This window comes from Anomalospiza imberbis, chromosome 24 (assembly GCF_031753505.1).
Source record: "Anomalospiza imberbis isolate Cuckoo-Finch-1a 21T00152 chromosome 24, ASM3175350v1, whole genome shotgun sequence".
Taxonomy (NCBI): Eukaryota; Metazoa; Chordata; class Aves; order Passeriformes; family Viduidae; genus Anomalospiza; species Anomalospiza imberbis.
The window spans coordinates 5801885-5813248 of record NC_089704.1 but is presented as its reverse complement, the minus strand read 5'-3'; the positions used below and the strand labels follow the sequence as shown (position 1 = coordinate 5813248).

The 11364-nt window shown below is 51.0% G+C and overlaps 1 long non-coding RNA gene across 1 annotated transcript; it reads right to left on the bottom strand.

Moving 5' to 3' along the window:
• Positions 1 to 8593: 8593 nt before the first annotated feature.
• Positions 8594 to 9642, bottom strand: LOC137462184 (uncharacterized). Its single transcript, XR_010993613.1, has 2 exons — positions 9232 to 9642; positions 8594 to 8931 (listed from the first exon to the last, which is right to left on the bottom strand). It is a non-coding gene; the product is annotated as an uncharacterized lncRNA (long non-coding RNA).
• Positions 9643 to 11364: the final 1722 nt, after the last annotated feature.

Genomic DNA, 11364 nt, shown 5'->3' with positions numbered 1-11364 from the left:
GTCGTGCCATCCTTGGGGAAATGCAGGTCTCACCTTCCCAAGGGGCGGCTCTGGAGCTCTGAGGTGTTCATGGAGGGGTGGCTGGGGAGGACAGAGCTGACACCAGGGTTCTGTGTCTGTGTTCATCACCTCCCCCCTGCCAGCTCTGCCCTCAGTAAAGTCCACACAGGGCTCTGCTGCTGCTAAATCCAAACCAAAACTCTCGCCCTGCTTGTTGCCTCTTCCCTTGCTAACCCCTGACCTGCAGTCACGCACAGCACCAGCTGCAGCTCCAGCAGGGATTGCAGCAGCTCTGGTGCTGCTGGGACTGTCCCCTGTCCCAGCCCTCACCTCGTGTTTGGTGTGAGCACAGTGCAGTAAACACCCCTTGGAAACCACTGTGGCTGCTCCACCTTTCTTTCCACTTGGATTCCTCTTCTGGAGTGGTGGTTGGGAGCTGATAACTTGGCAATAATTAGGAGTTATCAACGTTTTCCAGAGGAATACAGCAAGAGTTTGTTCCTGGGAGTAAACAGGGGCAGTGCTTGGAAGTCCAGGGCTGTGCCTGTCCTTCCCAGCAGTGACAGCCCTGGAGAGGGGGATCATTGGGAAGGATTAGGTGCAATCCTTACTCACTTTTTTTGGCCCAAATAGGTGAGAGGGAACAGTAATTTATGAGAGAAATGTGTGGTCTGACTTGTCCATTTTGTGAAACTCAGGAGAACAAGGCAGAACAAACCACAGGACCTTTTTATCTTCCTTTTTTCCATCCTCACTGTGCCGCAACCCCGTGAATTCTGCTGGGGAGGTGAATTACTGGGTGAGTGTTAAACATGACAGATCAAACAGGCTGCAAACACCTTTTCACAGAAAGGTTGAAGCTTCTGTGTCCCACCCAGCTGCTCTGGGCTCCTCTGGTGTCTCACAGTCCTCGTGGCGTTGATGTAACCCTTGTCCAGCCTGGAGGGAGTACGGAGGAATTCTGTGTTGAAATGAGCTGCTTGGAAAGGCTCTGAGCGAGGAGCAGGGTGGGGAGCTGCTCCCTGAAATTATCCAGCCTCAGAACAGCCTGTCCAGGTGCTGCCCAGCCCTGTTCTCTCCCTTGCACAAACTCGAGGCTGTTTTGACCTTTCCTGTTTTTCATCCTCCCCTGGGAGCTGCCTGGGGAAGCTCCAACACTTTGAGTCAGCAAGAAACAGCCCCAGGGCCTCTGGATGTGGGCTTGGTGCTGGATTCACACTGCCAGCTCTGGGTTGAGACCTGCCCGGTGGTCAAGGCATGGCACAGTTGTGGTTTCACCTTGATTTTGGGGACAGGTGGCTTTCCCACATCCCTGGCATCCTCTGCAGCAGGTGCAGCCCTGCCCTGCCTCTCCCAGAGCGTGGTCCCAGGGGCTCCTGGCGCTCAGGTGTGAGAATCCAAAGGGTCAAAGCAGGGAGTGCAGTTCCCAGGCTGCTTGGCTCCTTCCCTTCCCAGCTTCCCGGGAATCTGCTCTCGGGACAGGAGCTCTCCAGCAGCTCTGTGCAGCTCTGGCTGAATCACACCACAACCAAGCCCAAACCCTATTATTAGACTCTGGAAACTGCTGCCTTAGAGACAGGTTTGCTTATAAATACCCATGATTTTCTCTCTGCCTCTCCAAAGCTGGCAAGGAAAAGGGATCTGTGCTTGGCCAGAACCTGCCTGCCCTGCTGCTGGAGCTTCTCCCCCCCTGAGCTCATCCTTCCAGCCCCCAAATTCCAGCTGTGGGGGTGAGCCATCCACCCCAGTGGCAGCAGGGTGGCAAATCCCAGCTGTTTCCACGATCCTTCGGCTCTCCGTGCTCCCTGCCCCGTCCTCTGCAGGCTGTGCTCGGTGCTGGCTGCGCTTTTTGGTCCCTGTCCCTCCTTTTCAGCCTGAGGGTCCCTGGTGGGGACCTCGGCGGGTTTAACCCCACTCCTGGCCGGGAAAGGCTGCTCCAGCTCTTCCTCGGGCTCCCGGGAGAGGGCACCGTGCTCCAGAGAAGCGGGACGAGCCGGGGCTGGAGGGATGAAAGCCCTGGGCACGGGTGAGGAGCTGGGGCTTTTGCTGCAGGTGAAATTTGGGATTTCAGGATGGAAGGCGCAGCCGGCTCTGCGCTGCCCTGAAGGAGGTGCTGCTGACTTGGTCTCCCTCCTGCAGCCCTGGGGGTCCGGCTCCAGGTGTTCCAGGTGGTTTTGCAGGTGTTCAAGGCATTTTTCAGGTGTTCCTGGTGGTTTCCGTGGCTGGAGAGGGGGAAGCTCCCTCCCTTTATGTCCCTGGGCTGCGATGGACAATCCCTGCCTAATTGGGATTATTTGTGGATCTCATCTTCTCCAGAGAGCTGAAACTTATTGACAGATAATCCATTCTGTATGGAAAACTGATGATAAATTGCTTCCTCTCAGTTCGCTCACTGGGCTCTGTCTCGCAGAGTTTGCTAAAAAAACATTTTAAATCCCTGGCAGTCCAAAAAAAAAACTTGTGGGAACTGCTTGGAAGTCCAGGGCTGTGGCTGTCCTTCCCAGCAGTGACAGCCCTGGAGAGGGGGATCATTGGGAAGGATTAGGTGCAATCCTTGCTCACTTTTTTTTGGCCCAAATAGGTGAGAGGGAACAGTAATTTATGAGATAAATGGGTGGTCTGACTTGCCCATTTTGTGAAACTCAGGAGAACAAGGCAGAACAAACCACAGGACCTTTTTATTTTCCTTTTTTCCATCATAAAAACTCGCTGGGATTTTGGCTGCAGTGTGTAAATGGTTTTCAGGCAGGAAGGTATTTTAAATGTTTAAACAAAAGGGAAAGAGAAGACTTCAGGGAGCTCACCAACAGTGTCAGGGTTAACGGGGCTGCCTCTGAAACGTCACCTGGGGTCTGACGTGCCTCTGGTGCATGAATGATTTACAGGAACAGCAGCTCTGAGCTGGGCCTGTCAGATGATCCAGAGCTGTGTTCCACCCCCCAAAATCTGCTTTTCCCCTCAGCTGTCTGGCAGTCCCCACGCAGGGCCCTCCGGTCACACCAGGAACGGGCTGTGCATGGGAAGGGGGGTGAATCTGGGCATTTTTTGCAGCTCTGTGTAACCAGGGAACGGCTGGAGCTGTGCCAGGGGAGCTTTAAGTTGGGTATCAGGACAATGTTCCTCCCCCAGAGGGTGTTGGTCACAGGGAATGGTCACATTCCCCAGGCTGCCAGAGCTCCAGGAGCATCTGGACACCGCTCTCAGGGACTCACAGGGTGGGATTTTGGGGTGTCTGTGCAGGGCCAGCAGCTGGACTCCACAATCCCTGTGGGTCCCTTCCAATCAGGACATTCCATGATCTGTTATTTTTGCTGGTGAGTTCACAGACGTGTTTCTGTGGACTCTGCACCTCCCAGAGGGGTGATGAAAACTGTTGATGTGTTTTTGTGCTCGGTTCTTCACGCCCTAAATAGCTCTGGCCAGTTCTGCTCAGCTGACTGAAGTGCTGATGGTGCTTGGACAGCAAATTCTGCCGAGGGAAGCTGGTGCAGGCAAAAGCTGATTCCTGCAGCCTCTGGAGAGGACTCCTTGATAAAAGAGGGCAGGGAGGGTCCAGCATCTCCCCGGGAGGAGCTGGGCCTGGTTTCCTGCTCTGCTGTGTTCCTGGTGCTCCGTTCTGGCTCCAGGGCTGTGGAGAACCCATTTCCCTGCCATGGGAATTCCCTGGATGTTTTTAGCTCCTCTCTGGGGACTGCAGGCAGCCTCTGGGATTCTTCTGCCCGTGAACAGAACCATTGTGCAGATCAATCATCCAGTACCACCTTCCAGAAATATTTGCCGAGGGATTTCCTTGTGTTTTGTGTTCTTGTGGCTTGGGAGGGCTCCTCCTCTGTGCCCCCAAAAAGGAGGATGAGCTGGCTTTTCCCCCTTAACCAGTCAATATTTACTCTCGCAGGCAAGCTGTTAAAATGCTGCTGCTCTCTTGGTTTTGGTGTTTGTTCCTCCTGCCTCGCTGGAATCTTGCCCCAGAGTCTCCCACACTGGCAGCTTTTGTTTGTGCAGCAGTGGCACGTGGGTGTTCCTAAAGACAAGGCTGGGGGAGCCTTCCAGGGACTGCCAGGTCATGTTTGCATCCTCTCCTCCGAGAGTGGGGCTTGTTCCAGCCCAGCTGCCTCAAGGAAGGCTGGAGTTCGGGAAGGGGAAGCCACGGGATCATTTATTCAACCCCAAGCTGAAATCTTTAGAGGAAGCCACGGGATCATTTATTCAACCCCAAGGTGAAATCCTGCTTCCACCAAAATCCAGGAGGGAAGGTAACAAGGATGGGCTCCTGCAGTTTTTTAGGAGTCCTGATAAAAAAAAAAAAACAAACTTTGCCAGAGCCCTGTCCAAGAGGATTTTTGGTATGTGCACCACTTGTGTGCAAAATTACCTGGAACTTTGACACTGCAAGTGTCTCTTTATTTTCAATTACTGAAACACTTAATTTCCCTATTTCTGCAACTCCTATGATCCCCAAGAAATTTTTTTTTTCCAGAGAAGAATAACATTTGCTGCCCTGCCTTTCAGCTCAGCATTGCCTTTCTGCTTCTCTGACAAGAGGCTTGAAGATCTTCCCTGGCAAAGATCTTCCCTGGCAAACTGTTGGATTTGTTGAAGTTGTTTGGCTCCAGCAGGAAACTTTTCTCCTCCACTGGTAGGGGAAGGCAGCCTGGTCCTTAATTGCTTTCTGCAGCTTGGCCAAGTGAAATCCATCTCTGTGCCCTCAGAGCTGAAGCCAAAAAAAAATATCCCCAATGGTCCCTTGTGCTGTGGAACTCCTCACCGGGTGAGCCTGGTTCCAAGCCTGTCTCTCCTGGATTTATAACCTCTGGAGGAGGAAGATTTAAAGTTCTTGTGTGCAGGAGGGCTCCGCATTGGTTCTGGAGGTGATTTGCACCAGTTTATCTTCGTCTAGTTCTGCCTCAGAAAGGAGAAGTCATTGGTAAAAAAGGTGTTTTTTTACCTGTTGGCACCAGCTGGACTCATCCCTCCTGTTGGGAATTATTTGGTCTGGCTGGTTTTTGCTCTGCCCTTTGCACTTTCAGCTATTTTGAGGGATTTATTCAAAACCCCAGTTCCATAATTTCTTCCCCTGGTTGGTGCAGTCAGAAGTAAGGGTGGGGAGTGGGGAGAGTAAATCCTGGAATCTGTGTGGGAGACTGTGGAAACTTTTCAGTCACTATTTAAACCTTTGCAGGGGAGGAAGAGGAATAAAGCCCCAAAGCCAGGTTGTTGTTTGGCCTTTCCAGTGGGAACAGGAATAGGTTTTGTTTCCCTGAACCTCTCAGGTTAAAGGCCAGATTGGACTGAACTGGAATAACATGATGAGGACCTTTCTAACTGAAAGAGGGGAAGTTTAGGTTGGATGTTGGGAGAAATCCTTCCCTGTGAGGGTGGCCCAGCTTTCCTGAAGGCAAACTCTTGGTTGCTTCCATCCCTTTAACTCGTGGTCATTTTCAAAGCTTGAGTGGAATTTTTCAGGTGCTTCCAGCTTGACTTGGTGTGTGATTAATGAGCAATTATGAGCAGATATAAATAATGGTGGGTTGAAGCATGTATGGATGCTATAATTAAAAGCTCTATTACAATATTTATTCATATTTAATGACAGATGTCAGAGGCTGCTCTGTAATTCTGTAGGACTTGACTGATCTTCCTGGAGAGGAAGCAGCTCCTCTGTTGAATTGCAGCAGTGTTTAGGGGGTAAAACTCTGTGGGTCTTGATGTGGGACCTGAGCAGCTGGAGCTCTCACCTTGCTGGAAGGGCCAGGATTTCATGGTGCTTCCCTTCTGTAGGACACTTGGTGTCTTCCCAAAAAGAATGCCCCAAAACAGGGCAGAATGGAGCTTGGATGAGAGCCTTGTCCTCACACTGTGGTGAAAAAATCTGGTTTTTCCCAGATCCCACTCGCATGAAGGGTTTGGATACATATATATATTTTTTTTTTTTTTTTTTGGTTATAAAACAGGGACTTCTACGTCTTAAGAGAAAAAAAAAAAAGACACTTCATGGAGGATTTGTACCCTGCTGTGTCCAGAATCACCCCTGACACAGCAAATCCCTCCAGCAAAGCTTTGGCCTCGCCTGCCTTGTGTCCGAAACCGAGGGGAGAGGGGCACCTCTGGCACCAAACTCAGCAGCTGCTCCTGGCTCAAACCCCGGCTGCTGCAGCTGCCTCTGCTCTTAGGAAATGTTTTGGCCATTTCTGTGTGGATACAGCCTAAAGTAAGCCCTCACACGCTGCCTTCACCCCAAAAAACCACCGCGTGTTCCGCGAAACCCACCCTGCCCCAGACCCCCCGTGGCTTTGGGAAGGCCTTTAGTGCCTGGGAGGGAAACATCTGGATTTGTTTCTATTTTCTGCACCAGGCATCACTCTGAGGGCCTGTCCCCAAAACCTGGCGACAGGTGGTGATGAAAAAGAGCTTTTTACGTGTCACCTCCTCTCTTCCCAGAGCTCTCCCCTGTGCTGGGGCCGTGGCAGCCCCAGCCCAAAGGCACACCTGGCACATTGCACCTGCACAGGTGGGCAGGGGGGCAGCGCAGCCCCTGGGCGTGGCTGCTGGGGACAAAGGCTCCAGTTACCCAAACTGGCAGCACCTGAGCGCTCTGAGGATAGCCCGAGGCTGAGCTGGATGCAGGCAGGGCTGAGTCTGCAGCTGCCGTGGAGGTGGGGTTGAGTTTGGATTGCCAGGTGAAGGTGTGTCCCTTTTGTGTTCTTTTTTTTTTTTTTTTTCCTTAACCTTGATTTCAGAGGGGAGGGCTGCTCCTAATCGCAGCTCCTTTTGGTTATGAGCTGAAATGTGTGGCTGTTCCCCTTTTTTCCCTTTTATTTCTGACTCTTTCTGAGCCTCTTCAGGAGGTGTCTGGGTCTGGAAAGGTTTCCCCCATCCCCCAGTGAACAAGGCAGAGCTCCCAGGAGCTGAGGTTGCCTTCCCCTCTGAGTCTCTCCAGGCTTATTTTTAGGCAGGTTACAATTAATTCTTTTGGAGGAAAAAAAAAACCAACAACAAAACCAAAAAAACAATTAAAACTGCCGTTGTGGCTTCTAAGAACTGTTGATAGAAAAAAAAAATCAGCCCTTTTAAAGGCTGGTATTCTGGGACAAATCCCCCAGGGAAAGGGAAAAATGTGGCTGTGTCGTGCCAGGGTTCCAGGCAACGTGTTCAAAATAAACCAGAAATGCCAGGGTTTTGCTTCCACTTTGCTCTTCTTACCCAGCCTCCAGTTCTGAGTCAGGGGTGAGACAGGGATGAGCTGCTTCTGAACCCTTGTTTTTCCTGCTGGTGCTCTGTGTTTATCTTGATTACATCGTGCCATCCGTGCAGATCAGGATGGAATTCTTGGGGCTTCTTGGAGCTCAGGGAGCAGAGTGACTTTGCTGACAGGGATTTCAGAAAGCCTTCCCCCAGAATTCCCGTTGTTTTAACTGCTGAAATGAAGTGAAGGGCACTCAGAGTATTTGCTTTTCAAGTCCATCCTGCCCTGTGGAATACGACATGCACCAGTTGTTGTCATAATTGTCAATATTTGGGATAAATTTGGTCAAAGAACTGAGAAACAGCTGATCTTCATGAAGCTCTGGCCTCTCACCAAAAAAAGTGATTATTTCAGATAAACATTAAGGAAAGGTGAAGGGTTTGGGGGCCAGGAGTGCCTTTGGAGCCAGAGGTGAAGGGTAAGGGCTGAAGGCATGTGGTTCCAGAAGGAGGTCGAGGTTTTGCTTCTTTTTAACGGGAGCTTGGCACAGTTGGCATCTGTGTCTGTTGGCCAGGGGTGATTTGGGGCTGGAAGTGGGGAATTGTGGTGGCTGTGCTGGGGGGCAGTGCGGGGGTGAGGTCTGGGGCCCCTTTTTGTGGGGTTTAGAGCAGGACATGCCCCTCTCAGTGGCTGGTTTGTAACTCAGCCTTTAGGCAATTCCCAGTGGACCAGAGCTGCTGGATTTTCAGGGGTTTGTGTGTGTTTTTGGTGGTGTTTTCTTGACCTTGCTGCATCCAGGGCTGGTGGATCCCTCGGCAGGGGAAATTGGGCACCAGTTTCCTTTCCCACCAGCACCCGTGAGAGTGCTGTGACCAAAGCCGAGGGGAAGGGGAAGGGTTAAAGCCCTTCAGAACCTTTCTGAGCTGAATTACCTGAAACTTGGGATGGCCCAGCCAGATGTGTTGGCATGGCAACGGCTCCAAGGAAACGCTGCTGGGAACGGGGAGCCGCAGCCCTGCCCTGCCCGTGCCCCAGCTCCTGCTGGCAGGCCCTGATTAGTGGGAATAATTAATTATCCCTCCACCAGCCCCTCCGTGCAGCGGCGGTGACGCCAGCAAGGCTAACGAGGCTCGGCTGTTAATTTGCTGCGTTAATGATGATGTTCTCCCGCTTTGGCTCGCGGGGAAGGGCGAGTTCAAGCCACTTTTTCTGCGGGTTTGCTCCTCTCTTCGCCCCGCACAGGGCTGGGAGTCCCGGGGAAAGGGAATTCCTGAGCTCTGCCACTGGATTCGGACTAAATACCCCTGCTCGGAGAGCAGCACGGCCAGCTGGATGGGGAAGCTGGGAACTGGTGCCTGGGGGATGCTGGGCTCTCATTTTCCAGCTCCAGGAGTTTTTCTGAGTGGAGGACTGTGCCTTTAGAGGTATTTGGAGTTCCTCACCTGCCTTTTCTGGCTGCTGCTGGACACCAGCCGGGGTGTTCTGGTTTGCTGAAGGACAGGACTCGGCTCCTGCAGGGCTCTTTGCCATGAAAAGGAGCTTTTTTGGTGAAGTTGAAGCTCCTGATTCCCCAGACCAGGAGCTTCTCCAAGTGACCAAGATGTAAATTGTTAATTTTGAACAGAGCAGCCTGCCCTGGAATAGGGGAAGAACAGGAAAATGATGCTTTTGCTCCCTTCTGAGAAGTTTTGCTCTGTGTAATCTGTGTATGACAGCACCTGAGCTGAGCTTTCAAAGAGACAGAGGAGCTCAAGGTATTTATTTTTGTAGCAATATGTATTCTATACCATTTTGGTGGCGCCTGGTGGTCCTGGGGAACGCTGCCTTGCTCTGATGAAGCGTTTTCCATGGAAACAGCCCCCTGTTCCTCCCGGGGGAAGCAGACCCAGGTGATTCACCCCTGGAATAATTTCCCCCATTGACGTCAGCACTGCTCCCTCCCAGCTCTGCTCTGCAGCAGGGGGTTCTGAGCTCCCAAAATGTGCCTGGGCTTGGCAGGGCACTCTCAGCTCGGTGAATGTCCATTTGGGGGTGTTTTGGGAACAAACCTTCCATTAGCTCCCTGTGTGTGAGTGGTTCTGCTGCTGCTCTGCAAACCAACCCCACACGGACCCTTATCAAAACACCGCCGCCTTTATTTGCTGAGAAGTCACCCCAGCAGGGGCTGTTACATAAAACCACACGATGGCATTTCCCTGGCAGGAAATCACCACGTTTAGGGAGATTTTTGAGCAGAGAGATCTCTCCTGAAAGCCCCATATTGAAACTCAGGAAGCACTGAGTGACAGCTCTGGGGGAAACGGAGCTTTCCTGGGAGGGATGGTGGATTGGAAACCTTGGGAAAATGGGCAGATAGAACTTTTAAAATGAGATAAAAGGAGGATAAAACCTGCTGTAGCCTTGTGCCCGCATTCCTGAGTATGATGCCATGGGGGGGTGTGCTCCTTTTGGGATTGCCTGTGCTGGGATGGTTCCTTAGGGCATCCCCCTGGTCATCCTGGGGTCAGGGGGAAGGAAGTGTGGGGTTTGGATGTGCCTTTTGGGGCTGTCAGGCTTCAGTTTCTCAGTCTTTACCCCCCACCCACTGCTTATTTCACCCCCAGGGTTAACTCTTGTCCTTGGTAAGATCTGTGGGGTTTCTAACAGCAGGCACGGAATTTCTGTGGTTATTAAATTATCAGCACTGGATGGAATTCTCTGCTGCTGGAGCTCCAGGTATGATTTTTCATCAGGGGCCATTTCTTTTAAATTAAAGGATGCTCTTCCTTGGTTTCAGCTTCCACTCAATCTCGTGGTTTTACACTCAGATTAACCTCAAATTTCTTCGTTTGCCTGCATGTCTGGGCTCTTCCACAATTTACTTTTTGTTCTGCTAATTTTTAACCGCTGAGAATCAGGATAACCTGTCCAAAATCAGATTAATATCAGGTTTAGTCCACACAGAGCCTATTCCTTTAGCCTAGCAAACCTCAGTCAGTGGCACTGAGTTATTCTCTGTACCTCGAGGTGCAAGCAACAGAATCCTCAAAGCACTGGGGGCAGAAACATTTCCCTTATTTCCCCATTCATTTCCCAGTTCTTATCCCTTTGAGGGTTTGCCTCAAATTCACAGCTGATGCCCTATGGGAGCCACCCAATTAAAAGTTTCTTTTCATCACATTTCAAATGAACTCTCTGCCATCTGACCTCCCCTCCAATGCAATATTCCCATCAGAAAACCACCTGAATCAGCAAAACCCTCTGGTGGCTGAACTTGCAGTTCTTTCCCCACGGTGACCTGCTTGGCCGTGTTCCCATCAGGGTCAGGGTTGCAGAATTTATGCCTCATTTTCCAGTCTTGCACTTTGTCCAGCAGTGGAGGGAGAAAGGGAGGAGGGGAGAATTAATTCCTGCTGTAATTTTACAGTCAGTCTGACATATTCCTCAATTTCAGGATTGTCCAAGCCAGTTCAGCAGCAGGGCTGTGTGCACTGAATTCAGGCACAATTCTAAGTCTCTTTTTGGATTTTCCAGACCAGCTCAGCAGCAGAGCTGTGTGCACTGAATTCAGGCACAATTCTAAGTCTCTTTTTGGATTTTCCAGACCAGCTCAGCAGCAGAGCTGTGTGCACTGGATTCAGGCACAATTCTAAGTCTCTTTTTGGATTTTCCAGACCAGCTCAGCAGCAGGGCTGAGTGCACTGAATTCAGGCACAACTCTAAGTCTCTTTTTGGATTTTCCAGACCAGCTCAGCAGCAGAGCTGTGTGCACTGAATTCAGGCACAACTCTAAGTCTCTTTTTGGATTTTCCAGACCAGCTCAGCAGCAGAGCTGTATGCACTGGATTCAGGCACAATTTTAAGTCTCTTTTTGGATTTTCCAGACCAGCTCAGCAGCAGAGCTGTGTGCACTGGATTCAGGCACAATTTTAAGTCTCTTTTTGGATTTTCCAAGCCTGCTCAGCAGCAGGGCTGAGTGCACTGAATTCAGGCACAATTTGAAGTCTCTTTTTGGATTTTCCAAACCAGCTCAGCAGCAGGGCTGTGTACACTGAATTCAGGCACAATTCTAAGTCTCTTTTTGGATTTTTCCAAACCAGCTCAGCAGTAGGGCTGAGTGCACTGAATTCAGGCACAATTCTAAGTCTCTTTTTGGATTTTCCAAACCAGCTCAGCAGCAGGGCTGAGTGCACTGAATTCAG